Source organism: Aedes albopictus, chromosome 2, assembly GCF_035046485.1.
Source record: "Aedes albopictus strain Foshan chromosome 2, AalbF5, whole genome shotgun sequence".
NCBI classification, from domain to species: domain Eukaryota; kingdom Metazoa; phylum Arthropoda; class Insecta; order Diptera; family Culicidae; genus Aedes; species Aedes albopictus.
In genome coordinates, this window is record NC_085137.1 from 457,292,623 (window position 1) to 457,312,756 (window position 20,134).

A 20,134-nucleotide genomic window follows, 5' to 3' on the forward strand; every position below is an offset into this window, starting at 1 on the left:
AATGACTTGTTCCTTTACACTTATGCATTAAAAGTTTTACATAAAACTCAACGGTTTCGGCAAAAACAGGGGTGTCCATTTCGCCCCGGGTGTCCATTATGCCCCTAATCCCCCTACATTTGTGGTTCGAAATCATTGTATTAACTAAACATGACATGTCAGAGTTAAATTTCATCAACAAAATTGAAACAAACTGAAAGTGCTCCTTTTCAATTAAATAGATGATTTCTGGAGCTCGATTTAAATAGGTCGTATGTGCTTTTGTCGATATAAAATTCGATCAGTTTATTTTAGTTATTGTAGCAATATGGAAGATATTTTTGAGACTTTTAATGATGAACCGGAAAGCTTATTTTGTGAGGATTCTGCTGTATGTATCAACTTTGTTTAATTTCAACGGTTTTCGCTACAATAAGTGAATCCAACTGATCGAATTTTTAATCGACAAAAGCACATACGACCTATTCAAATCGAGCTCCAGATTTATTAAGATGAGTCTTCCTAAGTAATTGCCTACCTATAGGCGTTATTCTTGGTATATAGGATTTTAATCCTAAAATAACATAAAAAGTAGGTAAGCTGTAAGAATTTGGACAACATATTCGAAATCAGGGACCCCGAATTTAGTTAATAAGGGCGTTTTCAACACAAACGAACATTGTTTACTGACATGATCAATGTTACCCCAAATCAACAAAATCAAAAATTTGATTAAAAAGCTTGTTTAAAAATGTTTTAAAGTTTGAACATACTTTTTAAAGTAGTCTAACACAAACGAAGATTGCCAGTACTTGTTTTAAAAGTATAAAACATGTAACGTTTGCTTCTACAAGAGAACTACTAAAGAAAAATCGTAAATTTTGATCAATGTTACCCCGGATTACGGTATTTATGAAAAATATATATTTTTACGGTACATTAACATATTATTATATACTACGCATAATAAGTTTCCTTTATTTAAGTTGTTTTCGAAGTTTTTTTATACAAATTTTTAACACAACAGTTCTATCTTCCTATCTACTTGAATTTACCTGGGCATTGCCTACTTTAAGGCGTTTATCGGTGTATGGAGATTTCTGTCTCAATTTACAAAAATGATTCCAATTCATAAAAACACGCTTCATTAAGAGATTCAAGGCCAGATTTGGAATCTACTATGATCGATTTACCGAAAATAAATGGCATTTTATTGAAAAAAAAAGTCAGATCGTTGATGTAGAGCAGATTGTTTACGGGACATGTTTCTGCAATGGAATTACATACGTTTAGGCGTTTATTGGTGTAATCCTGTTCTAATTTACAGAATTGATTCTATTTCGTAAAACTACGCTTTGTTAAGAGGTTCAAAACCAGATTTAGATTCTATTATGATTGATTTACCAAGAACAAGTGGCAATGCATTGGAAAAAACATAATCAAAACTTTGGCGCTGCTTGATCCAGACAACATTGAGATTTGTAAGAAAACCCTACAAATGTTATTTTAAAAAGCTGTGAGCATTCGAAAGCGCCTAAATATATGCACGTTCTATTCAACATATTAATTGAACACCCCAAGTTCCCATGGTCATAAACTGTGAAGCCCCGTTCCAATATTTTTCAAAAATTCCTTCACTATATCACTTCTAGGGTCTCAAACCCCTGTTCTTTTTTTATCCCATAACACAAACTAGTGTTGAAAAGATGATCGACGGGAAGCGAGCAGAGTATGACGACTGTTTCTGTGTACCACGTTCTTTAATTATCGATGAAATAATCGAAACAAATAATCGATTATCGGAATAATCGAATAAGGCGCTACTCGATTAAAATTTAATCGATTAGTTGAACGATTAATCGATTAGTTGGGATAATCGATTAATTTGCGACATCACTACGTTCTTGTTCGTTGGTTCGATCGGTCGGTCATCGCCGTCGGTCGGTTGATTTGAAGAAAATTTCACTCTGCTGGTGCGGGTCTCGCGCGCGTCCTCTTGCATAAAATCGCGTGAAAAGCGGTAAAAAACGCCGGAAAATCGTGAAAAAAGTGTCGGAACTGTGCGAGCGGTGTTTGGCAAGGTAATTGCAGTGTTTTTCGGGTTGGGCGGGTTGGATTTCGGTGTAGAAAGTGCGTTTTTCCTAGCGGGTAGAAAAGTGCATTTTTGTTGGAGCAAGAAGCGGCTACGGCGGAAGAAGAAGACTCGGTTTTAGTGTGCGGTGTTGAATGATGCACCAGGGTTGTAGTTGGTGGGGGGGAATGAGTGTGATGCATTGCTGCCTGGCGAGTGCAACATAGTTCAAGACTGCGTGAAATTCCCGGACGAGGTCCAGGCAGATCATCGAAAGCCGCCTCGGTGACTAATCTGAAACAGAAGATCAACACCGAGCGGGCAGTGAGAAACGGGGCGTGCCGGTTATGTTCCCGCATTTTCATTCAACGGCTTTTTCTTGCTTTCCTCTTGACGCCACACTTCTCCCAACCAAAGCTGACGGCGGCGAGGCGATAGAAGCGCGTTCGGTTCGTCCGTCCGCCTGTCCGTACGTCCGACCGACGAACCATCCATCCTCCAGCGTAAATAACGAAGGGGAAGATGATTTGTTTTTCTTCTTTCCCGCTCTCGCTTATTCCGAGGCCGATGATTCAAGGTTTCTTCTGACTTCGGGATTTGTTTTGTCTGTTTGTATTCTAATAATTTAGTGCGAAGCTAGAAGCGTCGTTATAATTTGATCCAGCTCAGGCCATGCTTCGATATGCTTGATGTTTTCCAGTGCATGACAGGGGTGTAAGGTTTAAAAATAGTCTCACGTGCATACACCTAAAGTAGTTTCATAATCGATGTTCTTACAAAATCTACATTCTTACAAGAATGTGATAGTTGAGTAATTTGTTATTAGACTAAGCATTTATAAAAATAAATATAGGTAAGTGGTAATTAAACCAACATTAGATAGAACCCATGATGATGCTCTATGCCCAAGGAAGTCAAGGAAATATCCATTACAAAAAGTTCAAAATCAAACCTGTCAAACTCAGCATGAGTCTGTTGAACATCCACCAGATTGAAACACTCCAAAAACATCTTCAATTTTTTAATTTTCCTGCAGATACCTATTATGTTTCTTCCAGCAGCAACTGAAATCCATCTAGTGAAACTTCTTCGGAACCACCTTCAAAATGACCAATTCTTGAATCTTTCATATCATTCGATGGCTAATTCATCCAGCGAGGTGGAAAATATTGAAATTGTAGAATACATCTGTTAACCTTCACGTACCCGACCATCGACAACTCATTTTAAAAATGCTGGCATTTCGTAAATTTTCATCTGATTTTTTTTGGAGTCGCCCTCAATCGATCATTATGATGCAAGTTTATTATACTCAAGTGGCCATGTCCAGAACCATTCCGGAGATATTCCGGATTGTACTGGAGTCAGGGGGTGGGGGACGGGTTCTGTTTAGCCATATGCCTAAAAGTGATTATTTCGTGTGTTATTCTGTATGAGAGGCCCTCACGGAACCTGTTCCAGGTGTTCCGAAGCGGCCACATCAGATGATACATACTTCAGTCATTTTTTCTGTCCCATTCTCTTGAAAGCATGAAGATTGATACGTCGCACGGCATGTTTTGGTTGCAAATCAGAAATGTCCTCGATGACGCCTCCGTGGAACCTATGCTAGATGTTCCGGGGTGGCCATATTAGTTGATACAGACTTCAGTCTATTGTTTCTGATTTAGTTATTCGAAATTATTAAGATTGACAGGTCGCACGGCATGTTTAGGTTGAAAGCCAGAAGTGTCCCAAATGAGGCCCCGCGGAACCTGTCACGAGAATCCGGATGGGTCAACTTATTCAAATCTGGTTATCGCATTTGTGTTTTACTGTTCGCAACACAAATTTCGCTGAAAATGGATGGTTTAACCCTAAAAGGGAGGCGCCTTTCAGAGCTCGTCTTTGATGGAACACACTCAACGAGGTGACGAAACTGAGGCCATGAAGGTATCCCTTTTAGGGTTAAACACAATAACACACAAAATAATCACTTTTAGCCGTTTTGGCAACCCCCTGACCCCAGTACAATTTGGAATATCCCCGAAATGGTTCCGGATATTGTATGGTATTTGAGTATAATAAACTAGCACCAATTTATGATCAATTGAGGGCGACTTCAAAAAAATCGGTTGAAAACTGACAAAATGCCAGCATTTTGAAAATGAGTTGTCGGGAGTCGGGCACGTGAAGGTTTACATGGGACAACTATGCTGCAAATGGCAGCACGCAGTCCCTCGTAGGGGCTGTCCATAAACCACGTGGTCATTTTTTTGGGACTTTTCAAACCCCCCCGCGTGGTCATTCGTTCATACAAAAAATTTTATTTGTCCATACAAAATGGTCATTGGCCGAACCCCCCCCCCCCCCTAATGACCACGTGGTTTATGGACAGCCCCGTAGGATTTTCACGGAGTTCCTCCTTCATCTTACCTAATAACATTTTCGTGGAGATTTCTGCTAAGATTTATCCCGAGATCTTCACAAGATTTTCTATCGGAAATCCTAGGAATTACTCCTGTAGCAACTCTGGGAGAAACCCGGGAAGATCTCTCGGAAGATAGAACATGGCGTTTTTGGTGAAAATTGTAGCAAAAATACTAAACTACAAGTTTGCGCCGAATATCACATTTCAATATAAGGCTTCTGAACTAAGCTATAGACAAATGAGTCGAATGATTGGCAGGTAATCGAAAACATCCTTGATCAGGATATATCGCACATGTTGTCGCGGAATTTCTCCTAGAGTTTCTTTCGGGATACCTCTTGAATATGTTCCGCGGTTCCTCCCGGTGTTCGTCTTGCTGTTTCCTTAGGAGATCTTCCCGGGGTTTCTCCCAAAGTTGCTACAGCATTTATTACTGGGATTTCTATCAGGAGTTCCTCGCGGGATTTTTTCCGAAGTTTCTCCTGTAGTAATGTCCTCAACAAATTTCCGTGAACTTCTACAGGAGTTTCAGCTGGAATATTTGAAGTTTCTTCTAAGTCTCACCTAAGGTTTCTCTGGGAGTTCTTCCGGGCCTTTTCTCTTTTTTTTGCCCAATCAACAGTTCGGGCTTGAGTTGCTCTTCGTCTGCCGTGCACGACGCGCGCGGTTTTGATGGGCTCTATCAGATTATTTTAGTGCTATTGTTTGCTTGTTGTTTTGTTCTTCAACCGACTGATGTACGTGGTGAAACTGACCTGCCAACTAAGGTATATCTCATGAACGGAAATGTTTATTAACACCGTTGAATTTCGCTTCTCTGTTGATATCGGAGGATATCAACACTACTTTGTTTTAATAGTTTGTGAAGCATTTGTATATTGTTAGTGTACGTTCAAAATTTCATTCTATTCGGTTCACTGGTTTCCGAGATATAACAGCTCCAAAATGAGTTGTCTAAAAAATAGTGTTTTACCCGAACGGCTCTAACTTTGCGAAAGATTAATCAATCGAAATTTGTACCAATGATGCACATATAACAGGTTGATAAGCAGCCCAAATTTGAGATTTTTTGATACACTATGAAAAGTTATAGCATGTTGAACTTTTTTGTGAGACAAAAAAAAGTTGCCTATCCCAAACATTTTAACCATCCCCTGTAGATAGCGTCTGTAAAATGACGGAGAACCGGAGAATATGCATCTGATACAGCGATGTTAAGAGTGTATCACACAACTCACTGGCTCAGAAAAGGTGTTCTTTTGTATAAAATCAAAAAATCAATACATTTTTCATATTTACAGTTGCTGATATTGCCCAATTGCTATGATATTTCTCAGAGTTCTTCCCTTTTTTCAGAGATTTTTCTAGGCTTAGTTGTGTAGTTTGTTATTAGATTTCTCGCAGTAATCCACTTGAGATCTTGCAGATTTACTCGGGATTATTGCCAGAGTTCTTCTCGGAATCTACCAGAAAATGTCTCAAGATTCTTGATGCTAGTTTTGGGATTCCTTGAAAAGTTGAGTTTTTATCGGAATGTCTCCGAAGATAACGAAATTCCTTGTAAAAAACATTCCCGGAGAAATGTTCGAAGGATTCTGTGTTGCATCCTATCAATATATCAACCATTTTGTGTGGAAATGCCACGAACACGGTCTTGCCAAATACGATTTATGTGCATTCATCAGGGCCCAAAGGAAATCAACAAAGGACGCCATTGGACATTTGTAATCTTGACTTTGGATACTTTCAAATTATATGTTTTTTTAACCCATATCTACTCTGCGACAGTAGGACAGAACTTTCAAAGTGAATATCTTAAGAATTCGGAGTAGTTGATCAGAACGTTTATATTTATACATCGTATAGGCGCAGTATCATGACGTCCGAGGCTATAATGTCCCAGGACTTTACAGGCATTTTTTTCATGGCATAACGTCCAATAATGCAAGAACGTAACAACGCCCATGGAAAGAAGGCACATAGGATGTTATGACGCATGCACACTCTTGGATGTTATTCGCATAAAAATCCGCCATGGGGATACTTCACTAATTGTGTTCTATTGCATCCGGTCGATTTCTAAACTACAACTCGGCGCACAGCATGAAGCAAAAGGTGAATGTAGCAAGAATCTTCAATGTAAGAGTCAAGTCGTTTTCCACCACCATCGTTGAGCCCACGACACCAGTTCCGTTTTTACCAACTGACATTGAATGAACGACTATCCCTCCAGACCAGAGTGATTAACCACTGGATTGATCCAACAAGATCCAAAGGAACGTGATCATCGGCGCTCCAAGAACGAGAAGATCATAATAAACATGCTGCCACAGGTGAAAGATCCAGTAGAAAAACTGATATACAGGATACGTCGGTATGACGTCGAACCAACTGTGAACACGCTAGCCAGTCACCGCTCCTGTTCCAGCAGACCGCGAAGCTTGTGCGAGGGGGGAAGACAATGGAGGATGAAGAAATAGCAAAACTCAGGGAACGAACGGCGCTACTGGACCATTTCATCTGCCATAATCATACTTTCCACTTCTAAAACACACAGATATTGAACTCTAGCCATAAGAAAAAGAACCTACCATCACTCGAAACATGCCACATTATAAACACAGTCAATAAGCCTACAGACACTGACAACCTCAGCAGTACGTATGCCGGCATCCTACACACAAAACTAAACAATAGTAGAGCCGAGCACACGCTTCTACAGGACAAGTGTGAAAGTGGCGCAAAACAGATTGCACCTAATTTATGCTAGCAGGATCGATTTCCGAAAATCAGCCCATCCAGCCCACAGCTTGAACAAAGTAGGCGAAGTAAGTATCGGAATCGATAAAAATAAAACGAATGTTAAAAGATATTATAGTACAAGATACAGATTGTCGCTGTCCGCAACATTCCGGGCCACGTCTGTCAAACGATTTGTTTACACGATCAGCTGCTGGCGATGGAAGGCTAACATGTGAAAACGTCTGGTATAGAATATTTCAATCTCCATACTAAGTGTCTAAATCTTATGAAATTTCAATACTAAAATTGGTGCTTCAAGTAATCTGAACCGAATATTAACCATGGATTTTTTTATTTGATAATCCATTTGTGCGAAAAAGTATGTTAGGGTGTAAACAAATGTTGGGATAGAAACATTGAGAAGCAAATCAGAGACACCAGGGATCCCAATGTAAATCGTGCTGATTGTCGTCGATGATCAGCATAATCGGTGTAGTGATTTCGAGACATCCCCATTCAGATTTGACAGATATGTACCTGACATGTTGCGGCGCCGGAACAATGGTTACACTAGCGACAATCTTTATCTTGTACATACTATAATATCTTTTGTTAATACCGATTCGCTTCTTCTGTAGTTGTCGGCACAAAAGTTAACAAAGGTGCTATGCTGAAGGCCCTGAACGATAAAACAAGATATTGTTAGTAAGTACACAGTAACAACATACTTCTTCTTCTTCTTTATGGCTCGACGTCCCCACTGAGACTTGGCCTGCCTCGCTTCAACTTAGTGTTCTTTGAGCACTTCCACAGTTATTAATTGAAGGGCTTTCTTTGCCTGCCATTGCATGAATTTGTACATTGTGTGGCAAGTACAATGATACGCTATGCCCAGGGAGTCGAGAAAAATTTCCCGACTGGAACAGGAATCGAACCCGCCGTCTCCGGATTGGCGATCCATAGCCTTAACCACTAGGCTAACTGGAGACCCTAGTAACAACATACATAGAACATAATACATAACACATGATTTGATTTGTCTTTATTAAAGAGACTTTCAGCCCTTGGCTAGTTCGTCTCTATAATTTGATTATCAAATTCTCGTGATTTGTGTCAATGTAAGAACAGTCACGACATTCACAATACGCGCGACGTGAGACGAGACATAACATACTCGATTGATCGATTATGTCTCGTCCAGAGTTGATGTACACGTGCTGTAGTCCCATGTACGGGAGCCACATTGCAGGCAAGCTCCCAGGAGCACAGTACATTTTGAGACTGAAAGTTGTGCGCCTCATTTTTCTCAAGATGTGTCTCATGCGCTGATTAAATTAGAAAATTTCATGACAAAAACTTCCTAAACGAACGAGAATTGAAACCTTAATCTTTGCATTGAGAGTCCCTAGTCGTATCGCATAGACCAATCAGACACTTGTGTAGTGTACGGAAAAAAGTTGTTGAGGTAGCTCGCACCCACCAGATTTTCGTGAGCCTCCTGGCAGCGCAGCACACTGCGATTTTTAAGAGCTGGGAGACAATTTGGTGGGAGGCTCGCTGTCACATTTATGTACACATGAGCAATGGGAAACTCTGGTCTCGTCTCACGTCGTGCGTATTGTGAATGACATGATTTGATGTGCACTAAGGCACAATAAATGTGTTCGAAAAGTCGGTTGAAAGCATAAGAATCTGATTTTAACTGCAACAGACTGGAAGCCATTACCCCGAATGCCTTGGTGTGGTAGTGTGGCTGTGGATTCTGCAAGTCATTCTACTTCGGGGACGTTAGGCAAAAGATTTACGCATTTGATGTGTTGTTTATATGTGGCTTTTGCTTCATGTCTAATTTTCACCTTCTAAATATCAACTTCACACTTGTTCAGACCCTAGCAAATTGTATCGAATCAATTATCTACTTTACACGATCTACTCCCTTGTTCTTTGAGTAGAAGATTGCCGACAACGACATAATACAAGGACTTCTGCAGGAATTTATCTAGGAAAATATTCAGCAATTCCTCCCCATAATTCTACATGGATTTCTCCTACTATTCCTACCAGCTTTATCTTGTAATTCCTGCAGAGAATCCTATATGGATTCGTTCCATATGTTTTCCTGGAATTACTCTCGGTCAAAGATGAAAAATGTTACAGAATTTCAAGAAAAAAATAATTTAATGACATTTTTTCAATTTCCACCACTTTCGGTTTAAATTTCCATCCGTTTACATCAGTAATCCGTAATGGTGATTAGTTATGGAAATTTATTAGTGCCCTCGATAATCATTTCTTACTAGAGACATCCCTGCTTCCACTCAGGATTGCTCATGGGTATTCTTCTAAGTTTTCCTTCAGGAGTTCATTCCGGTATTCTTCCAGGGGTTGCTCCAGAGTTATTTCAGTGATTCCTTCTGGAATTCTTCCAGGTATTTCTCCTGGAATTCGTTCCGAGAACCCTGGAGATTCCACTTGGGGTTTTTTCATTGATCTCTCATTGAATTTCTTTAGGAATATCTTTAAAATGTCTCCTGGGTTTCCATCAGGGATTCCTTGTGGGATTCTTACTGGGGTTTCACCCGGGATTTCTTTGGGTATTTCTTCCCCTTTTGGGACAGGAATTCCTCTTCAGATTTCTTCATGGATTTTTCCCAGATCTCCTCTAGAAATTCCCCCGAGATTACTGAATCAAATTTCAACCATCGCGCAACAATAATGACAATGCCGCAATCTGCATTTGTTGCGACAACCTACCCAAAGCGACATTGGTTTGTCCCAACTTGAACAGAATAGAATGAGGATCCTACACCATGAGTTTAGAGATTTTTAAGCCTTGAATTGTGACTTTCGAGGGACAACTTTGAGTTGGTAAAAACTTGCAACGCTACCATCGCATAGTTTCGATTTTGGGTTAGTAATAATCCATTATTCACGAGCTTAAAAGTACGCAACAAATTCAGCTTCTGTTTTGCCACCAATAAAATTTTTGAGTCCATGTAATTATCTGTTACCATTTGGGATAAAAAGTATTGTATGTTGCTTTCATAACAAAACGCGCTGCCAACTTCCAGTCGGCATTTCTGAATCATCGCAACGAATCAAGCACCACCTCTGCTGCTGTTTGTGTTAGTGAGATCGGAGAAACGTCAGACTACCGCCTGCTGATTGGCTGCGAAGACTCTGGCGACGGTTTCATCCGCGACGGACAGGGATGGGACCATTCATTTGCAAAGAGTTACATTCACTTGCTATTATCTCAGTTCAGAAGCATGCTATCGAAAAACAATGTATGGATGAATTTAATCTTGTTGTTTTATCTGAAAGTTTGCCGAATAACATTGGGGTCGCACACGCATACCGAAGTTGTGAGCGAGCTGTAAAGGCAACTCTCCACGCGGTGAATGTAAATTACATTCACGCCGTGGAGAGTTGCGTTTGCTGCCTTCCGTTGACTTAACTATTGATTCTACGCTAATATGTTCTTCTACAAAGTTTCAGGTAAAACATAAATGAAAAAGTGTTCCATACATTGATTTTTGCTGCGATGTTTCTGAAGCGAGCTAACAGTAAGTGAATGTAAATGATTGTAAATGAATGATCCCATCCTTGGCGACGGATTCAAATCGTCGCGTTCAATAAGGGGGGAAACCGTCAGTAATTGCTGCGCCCTCTTATTTGCTTGTTTTGTGCCACTTTTGTCAGACAATTCTTTTCTCTGCCCGAGATTCATTCAGGGAATCTTTCAAGGATTCTTCCCTGGATTTTTTTTCCATAATTCCTTGTGAGATTCTTTCATTGATGTTTTTCTGGCATTCTTTCAGGTATTCCTTCCAAATTTTATTTAGGGGATCCTTTTCTATGAGGATTCCTGCCAATTTATTTAGAGATTCCTTCCAGGATTTCTCCCACGATTCCTACATTGGGATACCTCATGGATTCTTTCAGGGATTTCTCCAGGAATACCTTCCGAGAATCATCCCGAGATTCTTCCCGGGGTTCCTTCCGGGAATTTGTCCTAGGATTTCACCTACTATAGGATTTATGTTGGAGATATCACACAGCGGAACAACACAACAGCGGAGTAAAGCAAAACACTTGCGTACGGTTTTGACGATCACGGACGAATGATTTATTCAATATTTACATTCAAACTAGCTGTACCCGGCAAACTTTGTCTTGCCTACTGCGTTTTTTGACGTTTCAAGTTTCTAGCCAAGACCAAGTCCCCGGTCAAATTAGCATTAGCATTGAGCGAGTCGCACAAATTCGTAGGTGGTACAGTCCTAGACCGCTGTTATGAGGGTTGCCTCCTTCCCGTCCGAACCAAAGCACAAAGATTTGGGACTAATCTCTGACTCTTAGACAAGATTGACGTAATCCTCCAATGGTCGAGCACTGTCCTGGCCACGTCCTTGCGACTGCTGAGGGATGGGAAAGGATGATTAGTTTTGGACACCTATGAAAAATGTAGACAACTCTACGATCTCTCAGGCCTAGGTGTCACGGGAATTTGGGTGTTGTTAGTGGAAGGGTAAACTCCAAAGGATACACGCTCAGAAATCCGTTCTGATAAACGTGAACAAACAAACGCAAATATGAGAACAGCAAATATACACCGTGAACTGGAACTAGTTCCAGCTGTCAATATGGGCGTTCTAGAAAACGTGAACTCTAGTTCACGGTGTACATTTCTTATTGTTGTTATCGTTGCTATGCATAGTTCCCGTTGCCGTGGCTGGGAGTTCACGTATATCGGAACGGATTTTTTTGCGTGTACGCTTAGTCAACGTTCAGGCACACCATTGTTACACTTCTTCGAATCAGTTGTCTGCCCGATTAATCCTGGTTTCCTCGTCATCTTGATGGCATTAGACCAAGTCCCCGGTCAAATTGTATGGAAAATCGATTTTCAAAAACTATCAATTTTCCATGTTTTTTGCCTCATAAACCTTCCTTGGGTGAAAACTAACTGAACAAAACTAAGACGATAAAAATCGGACCTTCCGTTTGCAAGTTATGCGCGGTCCCACGTATGCCACTGCATTTTTTTTATATATAGACTAGCTGTACCCGGCAAACTTTGTCTTGCCTACTGCGTTTTTTGACGTTTCAAGTTTCTAGCCAAGCCCAAGTCCCCGGTGGAAGAGGTATAGAAAATCGATTTTCGAAAACTCTCAATTTGTCCATGTTTTAGGCCTCATAAACCTTCCTTGGGTGAAAACTAACAGAACAAAACTAAGACGACCAAAATCGGAATATATATATATATTATAGGTTTATATATAATATAGGTTTCCCCGACAGGAGAAGGTTAACATTTCCACAGGAATTGCTTCTGGGAATTCCAGAATAAAAACCCTCTGAAAACGTTCCAAAAGGATTTGGAGGAATCTCAGAAGGAATCCCTGAAGCAACTTCCAGAAGAATTTCAGAAGGAACTCCTGGAGGAATCTTAAAAGAAAATCATGGAAAAATACCTAAAGAAATTCCGTGAGTTCCTGGAGCAATTCTAGATGGAACTTTTGGCGAAATCTTGAATAACCTCCTGGAAGAATCTTTTTTTAGCTTATTCGAGCCTTCCAGGGCGCCACATGGGCATAACTGAGCCGAAATCATTTGTTCAGTTTTTCACATTATTTTACATTTAACTTTTTTTCATACTGGCTTAAATACTATGTTAGTTTGGGAAGCCGAAGTACTCGCGGCTGTTTTGAGGTTAGGGATTACAAAAAGTTCTGGAAGAATCTTAGAAGGAGCTATTTGTAGAGTCTCCGAAGAAACTCCTGGTTCAATTTCTGAAGAAAACATGGAAGGAATTTCTGAAGGAATCCTGAAAATAACATTTGGGGAATCCTGGAATATATCCAGATAGAACTCCTGGTGAATCAGTAAAGGAATTCCTCGCGAAGAGATCCTGGAAAATTCTGGAAGGAGTGAATAGAGGGATGCCGGAAAAAGTTCCGGGAGGATTCCCGGAGAAAAAATCCTGTATATCCTAGGAGGAAGTTATTGAGGAATCCTAGAAGAATGCAGCAAAAAAATTTCTGAAGGAATCCGAAAAATAACTCCTGGAGGAGTCCCAGAAGCAGCTTTTGGGGGGACTTTGAAATATCCAAGTGAATTTCTGAATGAAACCAAGAAGGAACTCCAGGAGAAATCCCGGAAGGAACTTCTTCAGGAAACCCAGGAAGAAGTTCTGATGGAATCTCAAAAGAAATTCAGGTTAAAAACCCTGACGAGATGTCCAAAGCAACTTCTGGTGGAAGAGAGAAGAAAACCTTGAAAGAATTCCTTACGGAAACCATGGATAAACTTTAGAAAAACCTTTAAAAAAACTCCCGGAGAAATCTTAGTATGAACTTTTAGTGGAATCTAAGAAGGAACTCCGGAAGGAATTCTTGGAGGGAAGCCCTGAAGGAATACAAGATGGAGGAATTCTCAAATGGAATCCCAAAGGAAATTCTTGTAGAAATCCCAGAAGGCAGTGCTGGAGGAATTAAAAAAGGGAGGAATTCTCAAAAATGGTAATCCCAAAAGAAACTCTTTGAGGTATTCCAAAATGAACTGCTGAAAGAATTTTAGAAGAAACTCCTGCAGGGTCCTGCAAATATCGTGGGGAATTTTACTCACATGAAATCAATTTGATATTCTTAACATATGTATTAGTGAGCAAACTAATACACAAGATAAAATTGAAATCAGAACTAAGATTCGAGTATCTTTTGCTTTTTGACATGAACATTTTGTTGAGGGGGGAGGGTTGTTTAACAAGCTACGTCATTTATAGGGGGGGGGGGGGGTATCAGAGTTTGTGACAAAATGCTACGAGGGGGGAGGGGGGTATTAAAAATCGCTTAAAAAAAGCTACGTCATTTATGGACGACCCCTTACGGGTTCTCAGTACGGGGCATTTTCGTGTAGAGTACTTTACTTAGGTGTCTTTTTCGATCCCATCCGGGTCGTTGCTGGAGTGAGGCAAGGATGTATACCATCACCGTCACTGTCCTTCATCGTAAACAATGAGATTCTGAGTGCGATTGATCGTGGGTTACTGTGGCAGTCCATTACCATGGGCATCTAAATAACTGGCTGATGACGTTGCTCTCCTAGTTCATGCAGAGTAAGCTCGATGATCTTGCCGATCGCACCTCGTCGGTAGGTCTCACCATCAGCGTCAACAAGACCAAATCGTCGGCTCTAAACACGGTCCACTCTTCCAACATTATGGTAGCTGGGCATTGGGCAAGCAATGGAGAATGTTGAAAGCTCCAATATCTTGGTAGCCAAATGGCGGGCGATCAAGATCGACATAGGTGAGCGGATCAAGAAAACGGAGACCGTGGAATCTGTGCTGGTGTGTGCCAGTGAAACCTAGTGTGTATCGAATCAGCCGAGAACACTCAACAGCTGCAAGTCTTCATCAATAGATGTCTGCGGTATATAGTTCGTGCATGGTGGCCTCACCATTGGATCTCCAAAGCTCCATCGTAGATGTCACCAAAAGTCGATAGCAACAGAAATTCAGGAGCGAAAGTGGAGGTGCGTTGGTCACACTTTACGCAGGGGCGGGAACGAAATCTGCAAGCAAGCGTTAGATTGGAACCCAGGCTCCATAAAGGAAGTCGACAGAAATTTTACCTGGCTACAGGTCAAGGCGATGGCCGGCAATCCTCGGCCTTCTGCATCACCATGGGTGCTTAGAACTGAAAGTAAGTAAGCAGAGAATGGAGAGTGGCATTCGCAAACCGAGTATTGTGGCGTAATAATGTTGATTATGTGTGTATCATGACTGTGATGTTTTGCAAATAAATGTATTTACATAACGAACATGAGTTTCCCTGATTCAGCTTCTGAATGCTTAAAAAATCTTAAAACAGAACATCTCCATCACATAAAAGTGGATATAATTTATGAGGGTGAAGCTAAACATCAACTCAGCATCTTAGCGTGAGCGTGACACGAATCTACAACATAAATGAGAGAGAAAGAAAAACATCGAAAAGCGAACCGTGAGGGGAAACGCACCTTGTTCACACCGATGATGGCGATGACCGAGTGCGTGTAAACAAATCATCCACTGTCAACCACTACATGAAAAACCGAAAAATCAAACAACCATGTTGATACAGCGATATATTTATCTTGCCTCATCTCTAGTTTGTCAGTTAAATAATTAATTTAGGTGCGAGTAATTTTCCTACGCAAATTGATAACGTCGAAGTTATACCTATATTATATTCAGTTTTATTGGACAGACGACCATGATCGCGCGCGCAGCTCACGTGCTTGACTCCCGACAACGAGTTGATATTTTTAATCTGACGAATCAAATTATATTGACTACATTACAAGCATGCTCGCGTCTAAGCATCATGCGCGAGCAGCCTGGAGCAAAGTGATTCGCATCTATTTATTGCCACCGCCGCTGCTGCCGCATGCATTGCCTCCCACAATGCAGTGCACGAGGTCAATCTGGCGGTGCGGTGGCTGACAAATCGCCTACCTACTCTATGTAGTGCAACATCAACGAACAACGATCAGCGAGCAACGCATGAGGTTGTTGCAAAAGAACTGCCTGGGTTAAACATGTGGGGAGAAGGGAGTCAAATGCTCATTATTTTGTCCATACAACCGAAACGTTAACGTATTCAGTAGTATGGGACTCGCTTGTATGGAAAAAATAAATCTTCGCTCCAGTCGACTTTTTAGATCCCATTTAGGACCCATATGAACTGTACAAAATTTCAGCGCAATCGGTGAAACTATAATTTAGCGCAAGCGGTTCAAAGTTTTCATACGATTTACTATGGGAAAAGTTGCACTTTGAAATAAAAAATCCCAGAGGTCGCCCCTTGTCTCCTTAATTCAAATCGATCAACGCTTCTTGTAGAAAAATCATTAACAAAACTTTCCTTCGAAGACCGCATAACGATAGGATGCTTGTGGAAAAAGTTATTGATTTATTACCGATTAGTGATCCAACGAACGGCTTTTTGTTTTGTTTTATCAGCAGCACTGCTGCTGCCGTTGTAGCATGGAGTGGCGGGAGGCATCACCACCCCCAGAAACAGCAGCAGCCAAGGCAGCAGATACAGTGCTGCTAATAAAGCAAAACAAAAAGCCGTTCGTTGTATCACTAATCGGTAATAAATCAATAACTTTTTCCACAAGCATCCAATCGTTTTGCGGTCTTCGAAGGAAAGTTTCATAAATGATTTTTCTACAAGAAGCGTTGTTCGATTTGAATTAAGGAGGCAAGCGGCGCCCTCTGGAATTTTTTATTTGAAAGTGCAACTTTTCCCATAGTAAATCCTATGAAAACTTTGAACCGCTTGCGCTAAATTATAGTTTCACCGATTGCGCTGAAATTTTGCACAGTTGATATGGGACCTAAATGGAATCAAAAAAGTCAACTGGAGCGAGAATTTGATAATTGTCCCATACTAGTATTCAGTAGCACCATGTTGAGGGGTGGGATGGGATCACGAAACTTGAAAGTTGTTGAATCGTGTGCCCGGCAGATGAATGAGAGCGTCAATCGTTGCCGTAACGCTGTAGGCGTGATTCCTAGCAAACATCATTCATGGCGGACAATCTGCGGACCCTTCGCAGAGTGCGGAACTGGAGACAAGCAGCCATGGACCGAGCAGAATGGAGACGACTCCCTATGTACAGCAGAGGTCATTCAGGTCTTAGTCTGACCGGTAAGGTAAGTATCATTCATGGACACAGCAAACACCTACAAAGGTGAAGCGGTAAGCGCGCGGGAATTCAGCAAGACCATGCTGCGGATGACGGGTCCGATTCTCGGTCGGTCCAGGATGTTTTCGTAATGGAAATTTACTTGACTTCTTTGACAGAGGAAGGTCTCAGTTAATAACTGATGATGTGCCCATTATAACACTAAGCTAAAAAGCAGGGTTTGTCTCTGTTGAGAATTATGAAATAAATGAGGAATAAATGTAGTACATTTAGAAGCCGCATTCGACTCCACAGCCCCCATATGCAAATTTCGAGTTGCTTGCTTAGTTCGATCTCTCGCCGTCATCAACGTGTGCCCCAACATTCAACAACAAACACCCATATTCCGGTTGGTCGCATTTGTTTTCGTATTAATAGTGCGACTACGTCATCGACCCACCAACGGACTTTTTTATTTCGTTCGTTCGTTGCTTTTGCTTTTTCGTTTCCTTTTCCTCGTGGTATATGTTTGGTGGAGAAGGCGATAAGCTTGAAGAGGTGGTGGGCTGATCGCATCGGAATCATCGTAAATTCGGGCCCCGCGCAGGTGAATTGCGGATGCCGAATTTTGTAGATAACGACGTTCGATCCGCAGCATGATATGGAGAATACGAATCAGGCTGAAATTTAGTTCAAGTGCTTTAATGTGGAGAACATGAATTAGCCAATTCCGCGTCGTTATGTTCGCAACAGCTTAATCAATCGGTATTGATAAGTGCAAATCCACTTGAAACCTTGATGGATCGGTAATGGAATCGGAGAAGATTTCAAATAGCCTGCATATTTAGACATTGATTGTTTTATGAAATAATATTTTGACCTAGATGTTACATAAAATTTTAAACATTTATAATAAAAAAAAACTAAACACGTATAAAATAACATTAAATTTTGAAAGTGAGGTGCCTGTTCGGGCTCGTTTGGAAGTTGATTATCAATGTTAACTTCTTCTCCTGATAAACCTAGATAACAAAAAAAAAATACAAAAATAAGAAACAAAACAAACAGCGCTTCAATCCTTTGTTTTTCGTAGGATGAAAATGGGAGCCACATGCTTAATAAGGAAACCAGTACCCTAGCTTTGTACTGAGAGTGTCTGAGTTAAATTTTCGGTTGATCCGGAATCTTTTCGTAAAGGAGTATCCATAACTGACGATGTATGTGGAGGAACTCACTACCAGGATTTATTCCGGGATAAATTGTTGGGAATTAGTAATGTGTGCATTCGAGCACCCCTCGTAAAGAAGACAACATCTACACTGAACGAAACCCCCCGCCCAAGATCGACTGAGAGGCGATACGATCACGCCCCTTAACGACATTTGGTCGGAATGATGTCATCCTAAAACCGGATGACAGTGATATGAATATTGAATGTCGACCATATGGTCGAGCAACCTTGTTTTTTAACGATTGATAACAATAATGTCACCGCTATCTTTTACATAAAAATGATGTGCTTAGTGGCCAGGATACCCTCGCGGGCATCCTTTTCCAAAAAAGATGGCATGTCCAAGACATGCGATGAAAAATCGTCAACGACCCGGGTGTCACGATCAAGAAACTTGTTACGCTATCGATGAATAAATTCGGTGCATCTGAGCGGCCTTCGCTCTGCAACTAGTACCTATTCATTCACATAGCGTGCGTCGACTCATACGCGAACAAAATGATCGTCAGTCGATCTCAGGATGATTACGATACGACTGATTCGTCATTCCAAAACATGATTTTAATTATTTGGACCGGATGGTCGGACAAATCAGTCGATTTCGGGATGGGGTTTTCGTTCAGTGTATGTTCATGGATGCACCATAATCATGTTGAGTGTTGTCCAGCAATGTTATTGTTATATATATATATAACAATAACATTGCTGGACAACACTCAACATGATTATGGTGCATCCATGAACATACACTGAACGAAAACCCCATCCCGAAATCGACTGATTTGTCCGACCATCCGGTCCAAATAATTAAAATCATGTTTTGGAATGACGAATCAGTCGTATCGTAATCATCCTGAGATCGACTGACGATCATTTTGTTCGCGTATGAGTCGACGCACGCTATGTGAATGAATAGGTACTAGTTGCAGAGCGAAGGCCGCTCAGATGCACCGAATTTATTCATCGATAGCGTAACAAGTTTCTTGATCGTGACACCCGGGTCGTTGACGATTTTTCATCGCATGTCTTGGACATGCCATCTTTTTTGGAAAAGGATGCCCGCGAGGGTATCCTGGCCACTAAGCACATCATTTTTATGTAAAAGATAGCGGTGACATTATTGTTATCAATCGTTAAAAAACAAGGTTGCTCGACCATATGGTCGACATTCAATATTCATATCACTGTCATCCGGTTTTAGGATGACATCATTCCGACCAAATGTCGTTAAGGGGCGTGATCGTATCGCCTCTCAGTCGATCTTGGGCGGGGGGTTTCGTTCAGTGTAGATGTTGTCTTCTTTACGAGGGGTGCTCGAATGCACACATTACTAATTCCCAACAATTTATCCCGGAATAAATCCTGGTAGTGAGTTCCTCCACATACATCGTCAGTTATGGATACTCCTTTACGAAAAGATTCCGGATCAACCGAAAATTTAACTCAGACACTCTCAGTACAAAGCTAGGGTACTGGTTTCCTTATTAAGCATGTGGCTCCCATTTTCATCCTACGAAAAACAAAGGATTGAAGCGCTGTTTGTTTTGTTTCTTATTTTTGTATTTTTTTTTTGTTATCTAGGTTTATCAGGAGAAGAAGTTAACATTGATAATCAACTTCCAAACGAGCCCGAACAGGCACCTCACTTTCAAAATTTAATGTTATTTTATACGTGTTTAGTTTTTTTTTATTATAAATGTTTAAAATTTTATGTAACATCTAGGTCAAAATATTATTTCATAAAACAATCAATGTCTAAATATGCAGGCTATTTGAAATCTTCTCCGATTCCATTACCGATCCATCAAGGTTTCAAGTGGATTTGCACTTATCAATACCGATTGATTAAGCTGTTGCGAACATAACGACGCGGAATTGGCTAATTCATGTTCTCCACATTAAAGCACTTGAACTAAATTTCAGCCTGATTCGTATTCTCCATATCATGCTGCGGATCGAACGTCGTTATCTACAAAATTCGGCATCCGCAATTCACCTGCGCGGGGCCCGAATTTACGAT

At 40.9% G+C, this 20,134-nt stretch overlaps 1 non-coding gene across 4 annotated transcripts in view; it reads left to right on the plus strand.

The window, feature by feature from the left end:
- The first annotated feature begins 1,879 nt into the window (after positions 1 to 1,879).
- The window catches only part of LOC109418966 (klaroid protein), a 53,349-nt gene continuing 35,094 nt past the window's right edge, over positions 1,880 to 20,134 (plus strand). For all 4 annotated transcript variants that reach the window (XR_009998056.1, XR_009998057.1, XR_009998055.1 and 1 more), the window contains exon 1: positions 1,880 to 2,060. This is a non-coding gene — a transcript (klaroid protein). The remainder of the gene's footprint in view (positions 2,061 to 20,134) is intronic.